This window comes from Triturus cristatus, chromosome 1_1 (assembly GCF_964204655.1).
Source record: "Triturus cristatus chromosome 1_1, aTriCri1.1, whole genome shotgun sequence".
NCBI lineage: Eukaryota > Metazoa > Chordata > Amphibia > Caudata > Salamandridae > Triturus > Triturus cristatus.
This window is the reverse complement of record NC_140579.1, coordinates 892,694,246-892,714,037: the sequence shown is the minus strand read 5'-3', so window position 1 is coordinate 892,714,037 and position 19,792 is coordinate 892,694,246.

Here is a 19,792-nt window from a genome sequence, read left to right as displayed (position 1 = left end):
GCTGACCAGGTTCGAATTCGACGGAGGAGGCATTTTGATCGTACCATTTTTTCATGTCCTCCTGACTGGCCTCAAGATTCGCTTTTGCCATTTCCCTGAATCGCCGGGTCTGATTGCGTAGTGTCAGGAGGTACTTGAAGACGTCTGGAGGGGTCTTTAGGGGGGCCATCTCCCAACCTTCTTTGACTAGGCTGAGGGGCCCTCGCACAGGGTGCCCGTACAAGAGTTCGAAAGGGCTAAAACCGAGGGACTTCTGGGGAACTTCTCGATAGGCGAAGAGGAGGCACGGAAGTAGTACATCCCACTGGCGACGGAGGGGCTCTTCCAATCCCCCAATCATTCCCTTGAGCGTGCGGTTGAATCGTTCAACTAGTCCGTTTCCTTGAGGATGATAGGGGGTCGTGAATCGGTAGGTGACCCCGCACTGTTGCCAGAGGGACTTCATATATTTCGAAATAAAGTTTGTGCCTCGGTCGCTGACGACTTCTCGGGGAAAGCCCACCCGGGAGAAGATCCCCATTAAGGCCCGGCCGACCACCGGAGCTGTTACAGTTCGCAGGGGCACAGCCTCGGGGTAGCGGGTGGCGTGGTCCACCAGTACCAGGATGAACCGATGTCCTTGTGCTGTGCGGGGGTCCAGGGGCCCCACAATGTCTATTCCCACCCTCTCGAACGGGGTGGTGACAACTGGGAAGGGTTACAGAGGTGCTTTGAGTTTGCGGCCGCTCTTCCCGCTGGCCTGGCACGTGGGGCAGGACCGGCAGTGGTTGAGGACGTCGTTTCGCATCTTCGGCCAGAAAAAGTGGGTCACCAGGCGACTGTAGGTTTTGTCCTGGCCCAGGTGTCCAGCCAGAGGGACATCGTGGGCCAAATTTAACAGGAAGTCTCTGAAACGGAGGGGCACCACCAGCACTCGACTGGCCCCTAACTCCGCGATTCTCTGCTAACTGTATAACAGGTCGTTATCCCAATAGACCCAATGGGCTCCGGTGGTGTCCCCTGCGCTCTGGGCGATGGCTTGCTGGCGGAGTCCCTCGAGGGAGGGACAGGTCTTCTGCTCTTGACGGAACTGTTCCTGGGTGGGCCCCCCTTCTTGACGCCACTGAGCCAGGTCGGGAAGGTCCTGGGGCTGGGCGACCCCTTCGGGGGTTTGCTCTGGGGGGTCGGTATAGTCGGTGTCCTCTACTGGAGCGATCGGGGGAGGAGGTGCAGGCCATTCTGGTTCTTCTGGTCGGGGGATGGCACGGGCGGCCATGGACCGGGTGGTTACGCACACCCAGTCCGGGAGGCCCAGCATCCCCAGGTGCTCTCTTCTTTCGACGGCGGCCCATGGGGAACTCTCAAGATCATTCCCCAGGAGACAGTCCACGGGGGCATCATCCCGGACCGTCACCTTCAACATGCCGGAGACCCCTCCCCATTCGAAGGGGACGCAGGCCATCCGACATAGACTCTCCGAATTGTCGGCTGAGCGGACGGGGCAGAGAATGTTCGGCAGGATCTGCTCTGGCTTTACCAGGTGACAGCGGACGGCCGTCACACTGGCCCCTGTGTCACGTAGGGCTTCGGCCCGGCGCCCTTTAATGTTCACCCACTGGCTATATTTTCTGGTGTTGGCGGGTAGGGGGGCCCGCGGGACCATGTCTTTTCCCCCTAGGCACGCTAGAACCATGGCGGCCGGTTCCCACTCTTGTTGTGCCTGCTCGTATTCTTCTTGTTCTTCGGAGATTTGTTCTCCCCCCAGGGCGGCGGCAGCTACCTGGCGGGGTTTTGGAGTTTGGTTCTATGGACAGTTCGGGTCATTGGCGTAGTGGCCGACTCGCTGGCATCGGTGACACGTGACGTTGGCCCGGAACCCCGGGCGCATCGGGGGGTTCCCCCGGCTGGCCGGGGGCGGGGTGCTGGCAGCAGGAGCGGCCGGGACGGTGTCTCTCCCTCGCCCCTGGCCTCCTCCTCGGGGACGGTGCTGACCTTGGTTGTTCCGGTTCTGCTCGTGTGGCCCTCTCCGGCCCACTCGGGTGCTTTCCCACCGGTCAGCTTCGGCGGCGAGTTGCCGCGGGTCAGTCAATTTACTGTCGAGGAGGTGCTGCCTGAGCTCGACGAAGCAGTTGTTAGAGAGGTGCTCCCACACCATGAGATTAAAAAGTTGCTCGTAGGTCGTTACGTGGCTTCCCTTGATCCAACCCTCGAAGGCTCGGCTGAAATAGTTGACATATTCCACCCAAGTTGTACCCGGGATCCGGGTGCAGTCCCGAAACCTCTGGCGGTACATTTCGGTTGTGAGCCCATATCGGGTGAGGAGGGCAGCCTTCATGTGGTCATAGGATGACATCTGATGGTCTGGGAGCTGTAGCAGGGCATCGCGGCCTTCGTTGACAAACCTCCCCCATAGGCCGGCTCCCCAGTCACTTCGATCGATCCGGTGGGAGGTCATGGCGATCTCGTAGGCCTTGAACCACTGTTGTATGTCGTCCTCTCGGACATACTCTCGGACGACATCCTTGGGGATGTGGACTTTCTTGTCTGTCGCTCCCGGGGTGCGCGGTCGCTCGGGCACCTCCGGTTCTTTGTTCTGCTTCCGTAGTTCTATTTCTGCCAGTTTGCGCTCGTGTTCGTATGCTAATCTCTTTTCTTCGAGCTCTCTCTGCCTCTGTTTTTCTTCCCGTTCTTCTCGGAGCCGCAGATGTTCTAGGTTCAGTTTTTGCTCGGCTAATTTTAGTTCACCGTCCATTTTGAGCCGTGCCATTTCTAACTCATGTAGTCTGTTTTTTTCTCTTTCTTGGATCTCTTCCTGCGAGAGGCCCGTTCCTCGCTCCTCGGGAGCCGTGGCGTTCCTCTCTGATGCTGCACCGTTTCGGTCTGGGGATCTGGCGACCCCGGTTTCTGCCCACGACTCAATGGCGTGCTTAAAATCGTCTTTGGTACTCAGGCCGGTGGTAGCAATGCCTAGTTCCATGCAGAATTGTTTCAATTCACGATGGCTGTACTCTTCCAATTTCTCCATCTGGAATTTCTCGGTGGATCCGCTCTCTTTGGTTGACATTGTGGTTTTGTCGTGGGGTGAGCTACTCTCTGTACGATTACGCGTTGATTCGGATCGCGCCGCTGGCCACCAATGTTAGACGGACCGGGAGGGTCGGCCGAGGACAAGGGGAGAGGTCTCCGGGGAGAGCCGTCTCCAGCGATCGTACAGATGAGTAACTTCCCCCCCACAGATATACACCACACAAGGATAGGATTTAACATTCTTTATAAGCGATTTCTTAAGGTACGATGGAATGGTACAAGGAGGTCTGGACTCAGGGGTCCCCTCGATTTCAGTCTCTTGGTTTGGGAAAGGGGGTAGCGGGACAGTCTGGTTACCAATCTGGTAGCTGAGATGGTGTGATGGATAGCTCACAATCCTCGAGCTCGATGCTCTAGCTTTGGACGGGCCGCGGCAGCGCCAGCAGGTCCCGGTGAAGGTGGTCGTTACACGGTCCGCGGCAGCGCCAGCAGGTCCCGATGAAGGTGGTCGTTACACGGTCCGCGGCAGCGCCAGCAGGTCCCGATGAAGGTGGTCGTTACAACGGTCCGCGGCAGCGCCAGCAGGTCCCGACGAGGATGGAGGATGCAGAAGGCCGCGGCAGCGCCAGCAGGCAGGACGATAGTTCACAAGGCAGGGCTACGGCAGCGCCGGTAGTCCGTCAAGGCTGAGTTCTTCTCGGTGTCTCTCGACTCCAGGATACAACTGCCTCCCTGCTCTGGAGCTGCCCTAGTTATAGGTCTGGCGCCCTTTGATGTCCGGACCCTCGCACTTGGAGGTCGGAAGGTCCGGGATGAGGGAGTCCAGACACCCAGCAGGGGGGTGGAGCCAGCGCCCGGGGGAGCTGGAGGGCGATCGGCACCTGGCGGGGGAGAGCCATCGACACTTCTTTCTCCCATTGACCTGCCAAGTGGTCCGTTCACCTCCTGGGTGGATGGTGGTGCCGGGATGTCGGGGCCTGGCCAGGCCCAGGGTTAGGGTCGGGCTGAGGCCACGCGGCCTCGTGGTGCAGTGTCCAAGATGGCGGCTGGTCCGGCCGGGGGAGCCGGTAGTGGTTCGGCCCCATGATACATGGATGTCCGGGGGCAGGAGTTCCGTCGGGAGACGGGGTGCGGGTTGTTCTTGTGGGTAACACCTGGAGGGCCGGGGCTTGGGCCCTGTCATGCGGGGAGGGAGCAAGCCCTTCATGTGGCCTGTCCAACACACACTCACACACTGCTCACCCTGCACACTCACACTGCCTGCTCTGGACACCCACACACTGCTCACCCTGCATACGCACACACTGCTCACACTGCATGCTCAAACACAGCTCACCCTCCATACTCACACACTGCTCACCCTGCTCACTCACACACTGCTCACCCTGCATGCTCACACACTGCTCACCCTGCATGCTCACACACTGCTCACCCTGCATACTCACACACTACTCACCCTGCACACTCACACACTGCTCACCTTGCATATTCACACTCTGCTGACCCTGGACACCCAAACACTGCTCACCCTGCACACCCACACACTGCTCACCCTGCACACTGACACACTGCTAATCCTGCACACTCACACACTGCTCACCCTGCACACTCACACACTTCACACCCTGTACACTCAGACTGCTGGCCCTGGACACCCACACACTGCTCACCCTGCATACTCACACACTGCTCACCCTGCTCACTCACACACTGCTCACCCTGAACACCCAAACACTGCTCACCCTGCATACTCACACATTGCTCACCCTGCATACTCACACACTGCTCACCCTGCTCACTCACACACTGCGCACCCTGCATACTCACACACTGCTGGCCGTGGACACTCAGACACTGCTCACACTGCACACTCACACATTGCTCACCCTACACATTCACACATTGCTCACCCTGCACATGCACACACTGCTGAACCTGCACACACACACACTGCTCACCCTGCACACCCACACACTGATCACCTACACACTGCTCACCCTGCACCCCCACACCCTGCTCACACTGCATGCTCAAACACTGCTCACCCTGCACACTCACACACTGCTCACCCTGCTCACTCACACACTGCTCACCCTGAACACCCAAACACTGCTCACCCTGCATACTCACACATTGCTCACTGTTGGAGGGCGTTCCCCGGGGAGGCTGCGGAATACGTTCCTGACCACCCGGAGGCCCACCTTTCCCAGAGCTAGGCCGAGCAAGAGAGGGGAGGCCCTTCCTGGAAGGGTCTCGTACCTAGGATCGCACACGCTGCGCTTACTCTCTTCGGATAGAGGGACACCACACAGTAATTCTTTGCAAGACAATAGACTTTATCGTTAGTTGTCAGGGATCTTTATGATCCGGAAGGCAGGTGCAGAATTAGTGCCACAAGCGGCAGCGATCTCGTGATGAGGGGTAAGGGGTAGAGGGACAGTCTTTGAATCAGCGTCCCTGCGGAGTATCCGGCGCACAGCTCTCAATCCTCGAGCTGAGGGGATGTTGCTTCTCTCGGCAATCTCTGCCGATTCTCTTGGAGGAGCAGGCCGCGAGTCACTCAGCAGGCACCGGAGGTTCGTAGTTCGGGGAGGCGCGACGGCGTCAGCAGGGCTCAGATGGTTCAGAGTTCGGGGAGCCGCGACAGCGTCAGCAGGGCTCAGATGGTTCAGAGTTCGGGGAGCCGCGACAGCGTCAGCAGGGCTCAGATGGTTCAGAGTTCGGGGAGCCGCGACAGCGTCAGCAGGGCTCAGATGGTTCAGAGTTCTTCGGTTCGGGGAGCGATCGAGCCGCGACCAGGTCAGCAGGCTCTCGTCAGTCCAGGTCTTCTCTGCCTCCCGTCCCTTCAGCACCCCTTGTTATACTCCCCCTCCTCTTTGAAGTCCGGAGTCCTCGCGGAGAGGGGTCTGGTGCCTGGGGGCGGTGTGTCGGGATTTCCCGTCGCTCGGCCCTTTGATCTGTTCAGGTGGGTCCGGGAGGGACTCCAGACACCCAGCAGGCGAGGCGCCCGCTCACCGGGGGCCTGGTGGTCGATCGAAACCTCCCTCGGGGAAGAGACCAGAGGTGTGACAGGGTCGGCGCCTCTCGGTCGGGTTTGGGGGGTTTCGCTCTCCCTCAGCCGGGCATGCGTGTTGGGGATCTGGCCGGCCCTCGAGATGTTGGGCCATGGGGGCCGGAAGTCTGTGACATCGAGGATCGGTGCGGTTGCAGGGTAGCTTGCTGGTCGGGAGGGCCCACGCTGGTCTCACACGTGCCCCCCCAGCTAAAAGGCGGGGAGAACTACCCATCCACTTGGGGGTTCTCCTCGCTGAAGCGGAAGAATCGGGACAGGCCGTCCGCGTTGGCGTGATCCGTCCCGGGGCGATGTTCCACAGTGAAATCCATCCCCTGGAGGGAGATGGACCAGCGTAGCAGCTTGGGGTTTTCTCCTCGCATCTGCATCAACCACCGCAAGGGTCGGTGATCTGTTTGTACTCGGAAGTGTGTTCCGAACAGGTAGGGCCGTAGCTTTTTGAGGGCCCAGACTACTGCGAAGGTCTCTCTTTCAATTGTGCTCCACCGCTGTTCTCGGGGCAGCAACCTTCGGCTGATGAAGGCTATGGGCTGATCTATGCCTTTGTCGTCGAACTGTGAGAGGACTGCCCCGATGCCGTGTTCCGAGGCGTCCGTCTGGACCACAAACTCCTGGGCATAGTCGGGGGCTTTAAGCACCGGAGCCGTACACATAGCGGCTTTTAGGGCGTCGAACGCTTTCTGGCAGGGGGGAGTCCATTGTACTTTCTTGGGGTGTCTTTTGGAGGTTAGCTCTGTGAGGGGGCCTGCGATGCTGCCATAGTTCTTAATAAACCTCCGGTAGTAACCGGTGAGGCCCAGGAAGGCCCGGACTTCCGTTTGGGTCGTGGGGGGTTCCCAGGACAAGATGGCATCGATCTTTGGCTGGAGGGGGGCGACCTGTCTGCTTCCCACCTGGTGCCCCAGATAGGTTACGGAGCCGTGCCCAATTTGACATTTGCTGGCTTTGATGGTGAGGCCGGCCTGGCGCAGAGCCAGCAGGACTTGTCGGAGGTACTGGAGGTGCTCGGTCCATTGGGAGCTGAATACCGCTATATCGTCGAGGTATGCTGCGCTGAACCCCTCTAGTCCGGACAGGACCCTGTTCACCAGCCGCTGGAAGGTGGCCGGGGCATTCTTCATTCCAAACGGCATCACCCTAAAGCGGTAGTGCCCATCCGGGGTGGAAAAGGCGGAGCGCTCCTTGGCTCCCTCGGTGAGGGCAATCTGCCAGTATCCACAAGTTAGGTCGAAGGTGCTGAGGTAGCGAGCGGCCCCGAGGCGGTCAATGAGCTCGTCTGCGCGGGGGATAGGGTGAGCGTCCGCTCGGGTGACCCCATTGAGTCCTCGGTAGTCCACGCAAAACCTCAGCTCAGGGGCGATACCAGAGGCAGCCTGTTGGAGCCGGCCTCGTGGCGTGGTCCTGTTCCCCCTCGCCAAGCCGCACGAGGTCCCCTGCACATCGGGGCTCCTCCATTTTGGATTGTACGTGACTCTGCGCACCAGCCTACGTGACCCCGCTCAACCCGGCCTCGGCCCCAGCAAGCCCCGACATCAAGGCACCAACAACTGGCCAGGGGGTACCACGTGAACACTTCCCCACTCCCGGCGCAGGGCAGTATCGATGGGACCCCCAACCGTCCTCCCACACCTCGGTGCGATCGCCCCACAGCTCTCCTGGGCTTGGCGCCTCTCCTGCTGAGCGTCTGGCCGCTCCCGACCTGGCCTCTCCGCCCCCCCCCGGGCGCAACGGTCCGGACATCAAAGGGCTCCAGACCTATATCTGGGGCGACCCTGCAACAGGACAGCAGTTGTATCCCGGAGTCAAGAGCCCTGCTGATCGGATCGCGGCTGACTCTATGCAGAAAGACTCATCCTGGAACCACGCTCTGAGCCCTGCTGACTAAGTCGCGGCTCCACCGTGATTAAAGACCTTCACGAACCTTTGGGGCCCTGCTGACGCTGTCGCGGCCCGACCTTGTTGAACTTGCCATCAGAGCCCAGCTGACCTCGTCGCGGCTCGACCGAAGCGGACCTACCACCGGAGCCCTGCTGACTGTGTCGCGGCTCGACCCAAGCGGAACTACCACCCGAGCCTGCAGACACCGTCGCGGCTCTCCACGTCTGAGCTGCTTTGAGACCAGCACCTGCCGCTCCGGTCCCCGGAGCCACCTTCGGCCTAACGCAAGGTCTGGCGCAGAGCTTTCCCGTACCAGGCTGGTACTAAGACTGTCCCGCTACCCTGTCCCTACAAAGACATTGAGACTCTTTCTGGATCTCTCGATCCCCCTGTAAATATTTCGAATGTGCTACTATTGATAAAATACTTAGATAAGCAACTGACACGGAGTCCTGTGTGGTGGTGTTACTGGGCCTAGTACGATCATAGGAGAAGGCCTCCCCTAGGAGGCTTCTCAGCGGCGCTCGGCTATAACTTTACGGTAGGAAGGTACCCCGGAGTGGGCCCCCCCTGACTCCCCGGTGGTCCTCCCTCCAACATTTGGTGGCCAGCGATGGGATCCGAGCCAGACGCAATCGTACAAGCAAGTAACGCACCCGCTGCCTAACCAGACGGAAAAAGAAAGAGAACCATGAGCAGCCAAGAAACAACCGTGGCCGCAACCTTCCAACAAGAAAGGTTGGAAGAATACACCCACAAAGAATTGAAACAATTCTGCAAGGACAAAGGGATCCCAACCACAGGATTGGGCACCAAGGAAGAAATGCAGAAAGCCCTGAAAGCCTGGGCAGAATCCGAGGCCACTCCACCCCAAGGCGAAGGGACCTCGGCCCGGGACGAAAACCTGCCGCCGACCATGACCCCGGCAGATGGGGGACGAAGCATCCCGGAAGCCGGCCTATCCCACGAAGAAATGCGAGAACGGGAGAGGGTCCGGACACACGAATTGGAACTCGCACGACTCCGGCTGGACGGTGAACTCCTGCTGGCGGAGAAAAAGTTGGCCTTGGAGCAACTACGGCTGCAGGAGGAAATCGAAGAAAAGAAACGGCATCGAGAACTAAAAGAGAAACGGCTAACCCTCGAGCACGAGAGGGGCCTCAAGGAACTCGAACTGAAATCCAAAACGGGGGAGACCAGCACCCCCGGATCCCGGGACACTCTGCCACTGACTGAGCCAAAGGTTCATATCCCCAAGGATGTCGTCAAGGAGTACTATAAAAACGACGACATCCAGCAATGGTTCCGAGCATACGAGGTAGCCATGACCTCCCATCGGGTACCCCGGAAGGATTGGGGTGCCGGCCTATGGGGGAGGTTCCTCAGCGAGGGCCGGGATACCCTGCTGCAACTCCCCGACGCGGTGATGACCTCGTACGACCACATGAAAGAGGCCCTACTCACCCGCTACGGACTATCAGCCGAGATGTACCGGCAGCGCTTCCGGGACTGCAAGAAGCTCCCCGGTACCACATGGGTCGAATATGTGGACTTCTTCAGCAGAGCCTTCGAAGGGTGGATAAGAGAGAGCAAGGTCACCTCGTACAACGAACTGTTCGACCTCATTGTCTGGGAGCACCTCGCCAACAACTGCTTTGTCGAACTAAGGCAACACCTCCTTGACAGCAAACTGACCGAGCCCCGGAAACTCGCCGCCGAAGCCGACCGGTGGGTCAACACCCGGGTCCCCCGGAACCCCGTGGGGGACTACCAACGGAGTACCACGGGACCTCCTCGCCAGCGGGGCGGAGGAGGAGGGTCCCACCGCAGTCGAGAATTCCCGGCCGGGCCGCCCTGAAGCCCGCCACGAGGCCAAACCGCCAACTACACGTCCCCGAACCTGGTCCGCAGGGGGACCCCCATCGGCAGGCCTGGACCCCGACCAACAGTGACCTGCTTCGGCTGCCAACAGACAGGCCACTATGCGAGCGACCCGGCCTGCCCCGTGAACAGACGAAACGAGACCGCTGGGCTCCCACCCCGACAAATAGCCGCCGCAGCCCTGGGGGAAGGAGAAGAAGAGGAGGAAAACCGCGACGTCGGGTCCCCCGAGTGGGAACCGGCTGCCATGTCCCTCGTATGCCTGGGCACCCGAGAAATGGTGCCCCGAGCCCCCATCCCGAGCAACACCCAGAAGTACCAGCAGTGGGTCACCATCAATGGGCAACGGGCCGAAGCCCTCCGTGACACTGGGGCCAGTGTGACCGCTGTCCGCTGCCACCTGGTGACCCCCGAACAGATCCTGCCGCATGTCCTATGCCTGTCCGGACCGTGGACAACACCGAAAGCATGTGCCGGATGGCCCGGATCCCCTTCGAGTGGGGAGGAGTGTCAGGCACCCTGAAAGTAACTGTCCGCGACGACGCTCCAGTGGACTGCCTCCTGGGGAACGACCTGGAGAGCTCCCCCTGGGCCCAGGTGGAGCGCCGAGAGCATCTGGGGATGCTAGGGCTGCCCGAATGGGCCTGCGCCACCACCCGGTCCATGACCGCCCAACCAGCCGCTGCAGCGGCCCCCGCCGAGCCTGCGGGTCCGGAACTGCCACCCTCCTCCGGCACGGAGGAGCCTGACGAGGAGGCCGGGCCATCCGAACTTTCCCCCGACGAGGCCGCCTCCCTCAGCGAGATCCCCGAGCTGGCCCAGTGGCGCCACGACGGGGGCCCCACCCGCGAACAGTTCCAACAAGAACAGAAGGCCTGCCCGTCCCTCGAGGGGGCCCGACAGCAAGCGGCCGCCCAGGCCACGGGGGACCCCACAGGAACCCACTGGATCTATTGGGACAATGACTTGTTATATAGCGAACAGAAAGTCGCCGAACTAGGAGCCGGCCGTGTGTTAGTGGTTCCCCTCCGATTCCGAGAGTTCCTCCTGAACCTGGCGCATGACATGCCCCTCGCCGGACACCTCGGGCGAGACAAGACCTACAGCCGCCTGGTGACCCATTTTTATTGGCCCCGAATGCGGAGAGACGTGGACCACCACTGCCGGTCCTGCCAGACCTGCCAAGCCAGCGGGAAAACTGGGGGTCGAGTCAAGGCCCCCCTCCAACCATTTCCAGCCATCCACACACCGTTCGAACAGGTAGGGATCGACATCGTGGGGCTCCTCGACCCCCGAACCGCCCTGGGCCACCGCTTCATCCTGGTACTGGTCGACCACGCCACCCGATACCCAGAGGCCATCCCCCTCCGAACTGTGACAGCTCCAGTGGTGGGCCGGGCCCTGATGGGCATCTTCTCCAGGGTGGGGTTCCCCCGAGAAGTGGTGAGCGACAGGGGTACGAACTTCATCTCGAAATACATGAGATCCCTCTGGCAACAATGTGGGGTCACCTACAAGTTCAGCACCCCTTACCACCCCCAGGGGAACGGACTGGTCGAGCGGTTCAACAGAACCTTGAAAGGAATGATCAAGGGCCTGGAAGAGCCCCTGAGGAGGAGATGGGACATCCTGCTGCCATGCCTCCTGTTCGCCTATCGAGAGGTTCCACAGAAATCCCTGGGCTTCAGCCCCTTCGAACTGTTGTATGGGCACCCCGTCCGAGGGCCCCTCAGCCTGGTCAAAGAGGGCTGGGAGGCGAGCGTCCAAGATGCCCCCCCGACGTCTAGAGGTACCTCTTGACCCTGCGGAACCAGACTCGGATGTTCCGGGCCCTGGCAGAAGCCAACCTCGAAGCCAGCCAAGAAGACATGAAACGCTGGTATGACGAAAATGCCTCGACCATCGAGTTCGAGCCGGGCCAGCAAGTCTGGGTCATGTCGCCCGTGGACCCCTGCGCCCTTCAGGACAAATGGACCGGGCCCTTCAAGGTGGTTGAGAAGAAGAGCCCCGTCACCTACTTGGTCGACATGGAGTCCCCAAGGAACCCCCTCCAGGTCCTGCACGCCAACCGGCTCAAGCCCCACTTTGCCCGAACCGAACTAAGCCTGCTGCTGGCTACCGATGATGGGGGCGAAAGCGACTCCGAGCCCCTACCCGACCCCCTGGGGTCCTCGGACCAAGACGGCTCCATGGAGGGCGTCAAACTCTCCACCACCCTGACCCCAGAACAGCGCCATGACTGCCAGCAGCTGCTGCAACCCTTCGCTGCCCTCTTCTCTCTCACGCCCGGGGTGACCCCCTGGTGCGTCCACGACGTGGATACCGGGGACAGCCCCCCTGTGCGACACCGCGCCTACAGAGTGCCCGACCGGGTCCGAGCCTGCATACAAACGGAGGTCTCCAAGATGCTCGCCCTCGGAGTCATCGAGCCATCCGACAGCCCTGGGGGAAGGAGAAGAAGAGGAGGAAAACCGCGACGTCGGGTCCCCCGAGTGGGAACCGGCTGCCATGTCCCTCGTATGCCTGGGCACCCGAGAAATGGTGCCCCGAGCCCCCATCCCGAGCAACACCCAGAAGTACCAGCAGTGGGTCACCATCAATGGGCAACGGGTCGAAGCCCTCCGTGACACTGGGGCCAGTGTGACCGCTGTCCGCTGCCACCTGGTGACCCCCGAACAGATCCTGCCGCATGTCCTATGCCTGTCCGGACCGCGGACAACACCGAAAGCATGTGCCGGATGGCCCGGATCCCCTTCGAGTGGGGAGGAGTGTCAGGCACCCTGAAAGTAACTGTCCGCGACGATGCTCCAGTGGACTGCCTCCTGGGGAACGACCTGGAGAGCTCCCCCTGGGCCCAGGTGGAGCGCCGAGAGCATCTGGGGATGCTAGGGCTGCCCGAATGGGCCTGCGCCACCACCCGGTCCATGACCGCCCAACCAGCCGCTGCAGCGGCCTCCGCCGAGCCTGCGGGTCCGGAACTGCCACCCTCCTCCGGCACGGAGGAGCCTGACGAGGAGGCCGGGCCATCCGAACTTTCCCCCGACGAGGCCGCCTCCCTCAGCGAGATCCCCGAGCTGGCCCAGTGGCGCCACGACGGGGGCCCCACCCGCGAACAGTTCCAACAAGAACAGAAGGCCTGCCCGTCCCTCGAGGGGGCCCGACAGCAAGCGGCCGCCCAGGCCACGGGGGACCCCACAGGAACCCACTGGATCTATTGGGACAATGACTTGTTATATAGCGAACAGAAAGTCGCCGAACTAGGAACCGGCCGTGTGTTAGTGGTTCCCCTCCGATTCCGAGAGTTCCTCCTGAACCTGGCGCATGACGTGCCCCTCGCCGGACACCTCGGGCGAGACAAGACCTACAGCCGCCTGGTGACCCATTTTTATTGGCCCCGAATGCGGAGAGACGTGGACCACCACTGCCGGTCCTGCCAGACCTGCCAAGCCAGTGGGAAAACTGGGGGTCGAGTCAAGGCCCCCCTCCAACCATTTCCAGCCATCCACACCCCGTTCGAACGGGTAGGGATCGACATCGTGGGGCCCCTCGACCCCCGAACCGCCCTGGGCCACCGCTTCATCCTGGTACTGGTCGACCACACCACCCGATACCCAGAGGCCATCCCCCTCCGAACTGTGACAGCTCCAGTGGTGGGCCGGGCCCTGATGGGCATCTTCTCCAGGGTGGGGTTCCCACGAGAAGTGGTGAGCGACAGGGGTACGAACTTCATCTCGAAATACATGAGATCCCTCTGGCAACAATGTGCGGTCACCTACAAGTTCACCACCCCTTACCACCCCCAGGGGAACGGACTGGTCGAGCGGTTCAACAGAACCTTGAAAGGAATGATCAAGGGCCTGGAAGAGCCCCTGAGGAGGAGATGGGACATCCTGCTGCCATGCCTCCTGTTCGCCTATCGAGAGGTTCCACAGAAATCCCTGGGCTTCAGCCCCTTCGAACTGTTGTATGGGCACCCCGTCCGAGGGCCCCTCAGCCTGGTCAAAGAGGGCTGGGAGGCGAGCGTCCAAGATGCCCCCGACGTCTATAGGTACCTCTTGACCCTGCGGAACCAGACTCGAACTAAGCCTGCTGCTGGCTACCGACGATGGGGGCGAAAGCGACTCCGAGCCCCTACCCGACCCCCTGGGGTCCTCGGACCAAGACGGCTCCATGGAGGGCGTCAAACTCTCCACCACCCTGACCCCAGAACAGCGCCATGACTGCCAGCAGCTGCTGCAACCCTTCGCTGCCCTCTTCTGTCTCACGCACGGGGTGACCCCCTGGTGCATCCACGACGTGGATACCGGGGACAGCCCCCCTGTGCGACACCGCGCCTACAGAGTGCCCGACCGGGTCCGAGCCTGCATACAAACGGAGGTCTCCAAGATGCTCGCCCTCGGAGTCATCGAGACATCCGACAGCCCGTGGGCCAGCCCTGTGGTCTTGGTGCCGAAGGCCGCCGCCCCCGGCACCCCCCCGGAACTCAGATTTTGTGTGGACTACAGGGGCCTAAACGCAGTCACCAAGACCGATGCCCACCCCATGCCACGGGCAGACGAGCTGATCGACCGCTTAGGGGCCGCCCGCTACCTAAGCACTTTTGATCTCACCGCTGGGTACTGGCAGATCAGGCTCACCCCCGGCGCCCAGGAACGATCCGCCTTTTCCACCCCCGATGGGCACTACCACTTTCGGGTGATGCCCTTCGGTATGAAGAACACCCCAGCGACCTTCCAGAGACTGGTGAACAAGGTCCTGGCCGGACTAGAAGCCTTCAGCGCGGCCTACTTAGACGACATTGCAGTCTTCAGCAACCACTAGGCCGCGCACCTAGGACATCTCAGAGGAGTCCTGGCCGCTCTCCAAAGGGCCGGGCTCACGATTAAGGCCAGCAAGTGCCAGATCGGTCAAGGATCAGTGACCTATCTGGGCCATCAGGTGGGGAGTGGGCAGGTTTGCGCCCCTCCAGTTGAAGGTCGATGCCATCCAGGCATGGGAGCCCCCCGCCACCCAAACAGCTGTCCGGGCCTTCTTAGGCCTCACAGGCTACTACCGGCAATTTATCAAAGACTATGGCAGTATTGTGGGCCCCCTCACGGAGCTCACTTCCAAAAAGCAGGCCAAGATGGTGCACTGGACACCCCGCTGTCAGACCGCTTTTGAAACCCTCAAGGCGGCAATGTGCGCTGCCCCGGTACTACAGGCCCCTGACTACGGCAAGGAATTTGTGGTTCAGACAGATGCCTCGGAGTACGGGGTTGGGGCGGTCCTCTCCCAGATGGACACCGAGGGCCTCGACAGACCTGTGGCATTCATCAGCCGCCGACTGCTGCCCCGAGAACAGAGGTGGAGCACCATCGAGCGGGAGGCCTTCGCCGTGGTATGGGCTCTCAAAAAGCTCCGGCCCTACCTTTTCGGCACCCACTTCCGAGTCCAGACTGACCACCGGCCCCTGCGGTGGCTAATGCAGATGCGGGGCGAGAACCCCAAATTGTTGCAAGTCCATCTCGCTGCAAGGGATGGACTTCACCGTAGAGCACCGGCCCGGCAACGACCACGCCAATGCCGACGGCCTATCCAGATTCTTCCCCCTCGGCGAGGAGAACCCCCAAGGAGATGGGTGACTCTCCCTGCCTTCAGCTGGGGGGGACGCTTGTTGGAGCCGGCCTTGTGGCGTGGTCCTGTTCCCCCTCGCCAAGCCGCACGAGGTCCCCTGCACCTCGGGGCTCCTCCATTTTGGATTGTACGTGACTCTGCGCACCAGCCTACGTGACCCCGCTCAACCCGGCCTCGGCCCCAGCAAGCCCCGACATCAAGGCACCAACAACTGGCCAGGGGGTACCACGTGAACACTTCCCCACTCCCGGCGGAGGGCAGTATCGATGGGACCCCTAACCGTCCTCCCACACCTCGGTGCGATCGCCCCACAGCTCTCCTGGGCCTGGCGTCTCTCCTGCTGAGCGTCTGGCCGCTCCCGACCCGGCCTCTCCGCCCCCCCCCCGGGCGCAAGGGTCCGGACATCAAAGGGCTCCAGACCTATATCTGGGGCGACCCTGCAACAGGACAGCAGTTGTATCCCGGAGTCAAGAGCCCTGCTGATCGGATCGCGGCTGACCCTACGGAGAAAGACTCATCCTGGAACCACGCTCTGAGCCCTGCTGACTACGTCGCGGCTCCACCGTGCTTAAAGACCTTCACGAACCTTTGGGGCCCTGCTGATGCTGTCGTGGCCCGACCTTGTTGAACTTGCTATCAGAGCCCAGCTGACCTCGTTGCGGCTCGACTGAAGCGGACCTACCACCGGAGCCCTGCTGACTGTGTCGCGGCTCGAACCAAGCGGAACTACCACCCGAGCCTGCAGACACCGTCGCGGCTCTCCACGTCCGAGCTGCTTTGAGACCAGCACCTGCCGCTCCGGTCCCCGGGGCCACCTTCGGCCTAACGCAAGGTCTGGCGCAGAGCTTTCCCGTACCAGGCTGGTACTAAGACTGTCCCGCTACCCTGTCCCTACAAAGACATTGAGACTCTTTCTGGATCTCTCGATCCCCCTGTAAATATTTCGAATGTGCTACTATTGATAAAATACTTAGATAAGCAACTGACACGGAGTCCTGTGTGGTGGTGTTACTGGGCCTAGAACGATCATAGGAGAAGGCCTCCCCTAGGAGGCTTCTCAGCGGCGCTCGGCTATAACTTTATGGTAGGAAGGTACCCCGGAGTGGGCCCCCCCTGACTCCCCGTTGGTCCTCCCTCCAACATAGCCGCTTTCGGAACCAGGACTACCGGGCTGGCCCAGGGGCTGTCAGAGGGTTCAATCACCCCGAGGGCCAGCATCTTCGCTACCTCGGTCTGGATGCAGGTTCGGACCCGATCAGGGACCCGGTAGGCCCGGTGTCTCACTGGCGGGCTGTCGCCGGTGTTCACTTCGTGGACACACCAGTTGGTGACCCCAGGGGTTAGGGAGAAGAGGTCCGCGAACTGCCTTAGTAGCTGGCGGCAGTCGTCGGACTGTTGGGCTGTGAGGGCGGTTGATAGTCTCACCCCCTCCACGGAGCCATTGGTCTCTTTCGCCCCCAGGGGGTCTGGAAGGGGCTCGGTGTCTTCTTCGGCCCCATCGTCGGTGGCCAGGAGTAAACTCAACTCCGTCCTTACAAAGTGGGGTTTGAGGCGGTTCACGTGGAGAACCCGGAGGGGGTTCCGCGGGGACTGCACATCGACGAGATAGGTGACTTGGCTCTTCCGCTCGACCACCTTGAAGGGTCCAGTCCATTTATCTTGGAGGGCGCAGGGTTTCACCGGGGCCATGACCCAGACTTGTTGGCCTGGCTGAAACTCGACCAGCGTAGCATTCTGGTCATACCAGCGCTTCATCTCTTCCTGGCTAGCCTCGAGGTTCGCCTCTGCGAGTTCTCGGAATTTCCGGGTCTGGTTGTGGAGCGCCAAGATGTATCGGAACACATCCGGAGGGGTCCCCCGGAGAGTCGTTTCCCAACCCTCCTTGACCAGGCTCAGGGGTCCCCGGACGGGGTGTCCATATAGCAGTTCGAATGGGCTGAACCCCAGGGATTTTTGTGGAACCTCCCGGTAGGCGAACAGGAGGCATGGGAGGAGGACGTCCCATCTCCGGCGTAGAGGTTCTTCGAGGCCCATGATCATTCCTTTCAGTGTCCTGTTAAAGCGCTCAACTAGGCCATTCCCTTGGGGGTGGTACGGGGTGGTGAACTTGTACGATACTCCGCACTGCTGCCAGAGGGACCTCATGTATCTGGAGATAAAGTTCGTACCCCGATCACTAACGACTTCGTGGGGGAACCCCACGCGGGAGAAGATCCCCATCAAGGCCCGGCCTACCACGGGGGCCGTCACGGTGCGGAGGGGGATGGCTTCGGGGTAGCGGGTAGCATGGTCCACCAGGACGAGGATGAACCGGTGGCCCTGGGCGGTCTTGGGGTCCAGCGGTCCCACGATGTCGATTCCTACCCGCTCAAAAGGAGTACTGACGACGGGGAAGGGTTGTAGCGGAGCCTTGCGCTTCCCCCCACTCTTTCCGCTGGCCTGGCACGTGAGGCAGGACTTGCAGTGGGCCTCCACATTCGCTCGCATCTTGGGCCAATAGAAGTGGGTGACGAGTCGCTGGTAGGTCTTATCCTGGCCTAAGTGTCCGGCCAGGGGTACATCATGGGCCAGGCCCAGGAGGAGACTTCGGAAGCGCCGGGGTACCATCAGTACTCGGGCCGATCCCAACTCGGCCGACTTCTGTTCGCTGTACAGGAGGCCGTTTTCCCAGTATACCCAGTGGGTGCCGGACCGGTCGCCTGCTGCTTGGGCCTCGGCCTGTTGTCGGGGTCCAATGAGGGAAGGGCAGGTGGATTGTTCTTGGCAGAATTCTTCTCGGGAGGGGCCTCCTTCGCAGTGCCACTGGGCCATTTCCGGCAGGTCCCCGAGCTCGGTCAGGGGTTCGGGGTTGGAAGGCACGGACCCCTCGTCAGGAACGGTCGCTTCGTCCAGAAGGGGGTCATTGGCCTCGGGTGGCGCATCCTGGACCTCGGGGATGGTGGCGGTGCTCCGCGGCATGGCCTCCCCCCCCCTCGGAGGAAGGCACTCTGAGAGTCATCGAGCGCGTGGTGGCGCATACCCATTCGGGTAGGCCCATCATCTCGAGATGGGCTCTTCGTTCCACTTGTCCCCACGGGGAATTCTCAAGGTCGTTGCCCAGGAGGCAGTCCACGGGCTGGGAGGTTCGGACCGCCACTTTTAACTTGCCGGTCACTCCCCCCCATTCGAAGGGAACTAGGGCCATCCGGCAGAGGCTCTCGGAATTGTCTGATGATATGATGGGACAAAAGGCGCCGGGCAGGATCTGATCTTCGGAGACCAGGTGACAATGAACCGCCGTGACACTCACCCCCGTGTCCCGGAGGCTCTCGACGCGGTGACCGTTGACCGTCACCTGCTGTCGGTACTTCTTCGTGTTGGCGGGCAGGGACGTTCCGGGGACCATCTCCCGGTCCCCTAGGGAGACCAAGGCCATGGCGGCTGGTTCCCATTCTTCGGAGTCTTCCATCTCTTCCCCCAGGGCTACGGAGGCCATTTGTCGAGCCGGCGGGGTTGTTGTGGCGGTTCGCTGGTACATGGGACATTGAGGGTCGCTGGCATAGTGTCCGGTCTGTTGGCAGCGGAAACAGGTGATCCTCACTCGGGGCCCCGGCCTCCCCGGTTGCCCGGTGTTGGCCGGAGGTGGAGCTGGAAAGGGCGGAGGTTGTCCTCTGGGGGGGCTGAGCGGGGATCCCCCCGGGAGTTCCCTTGGCCGGCCTTGATTCCCTCCGCCCCTCTGGCGGGGGGTCCCTGACTGTGGCGACCGTAGTCTCCCACGGGACCTCGGGAGGCCCGGGTGTTTACCCGCCGGTCAGCCTCGACTGCCAGTTTTCGAGGGTCTGTGAGTTTGCTGTCCAGGAGGTGCTGGCGCAGCTCTACAAAGCAATTAGCGGACAAGTGTTCCCATGCGATTAGGTCGAACAGCTCCTCAAAGGTGGAGACCTTGCTGCCCTTGATCCACCCGTCCAAGGCCCGGCTGTAAAAGTTCACGTACTCCACCCAGGTGGTACCGGGTATCTTCTTGCAGTCTCTAAACCGTTGCCGGTACATTTCAGGAGTGAGCCCATATCTGGCTATTAGGGCCTCTTTCATGTGACTGTAGGAGTTCATCACCGTGGAGGGCAGGTCCAGCAGGTTATCTCTCCCCTCGCTCAGGAACCGGCACCCCAGCCCAGCCCCCCAGTCTTTCTGCGGGACTCGGTGGGAGGTCATGGCGACTTCGTAGGCTTTGAACCATTGCTGGATGTCGTCGTTCTTATAGTATTCCTTCACCACATCTTTGGGGATGTGGACCTTTGGTTCCACGGTGGAGGAGAGGGGTTGGGTTTCCGAGGGTCTGGCCTCCGCATTCTTAGCCTT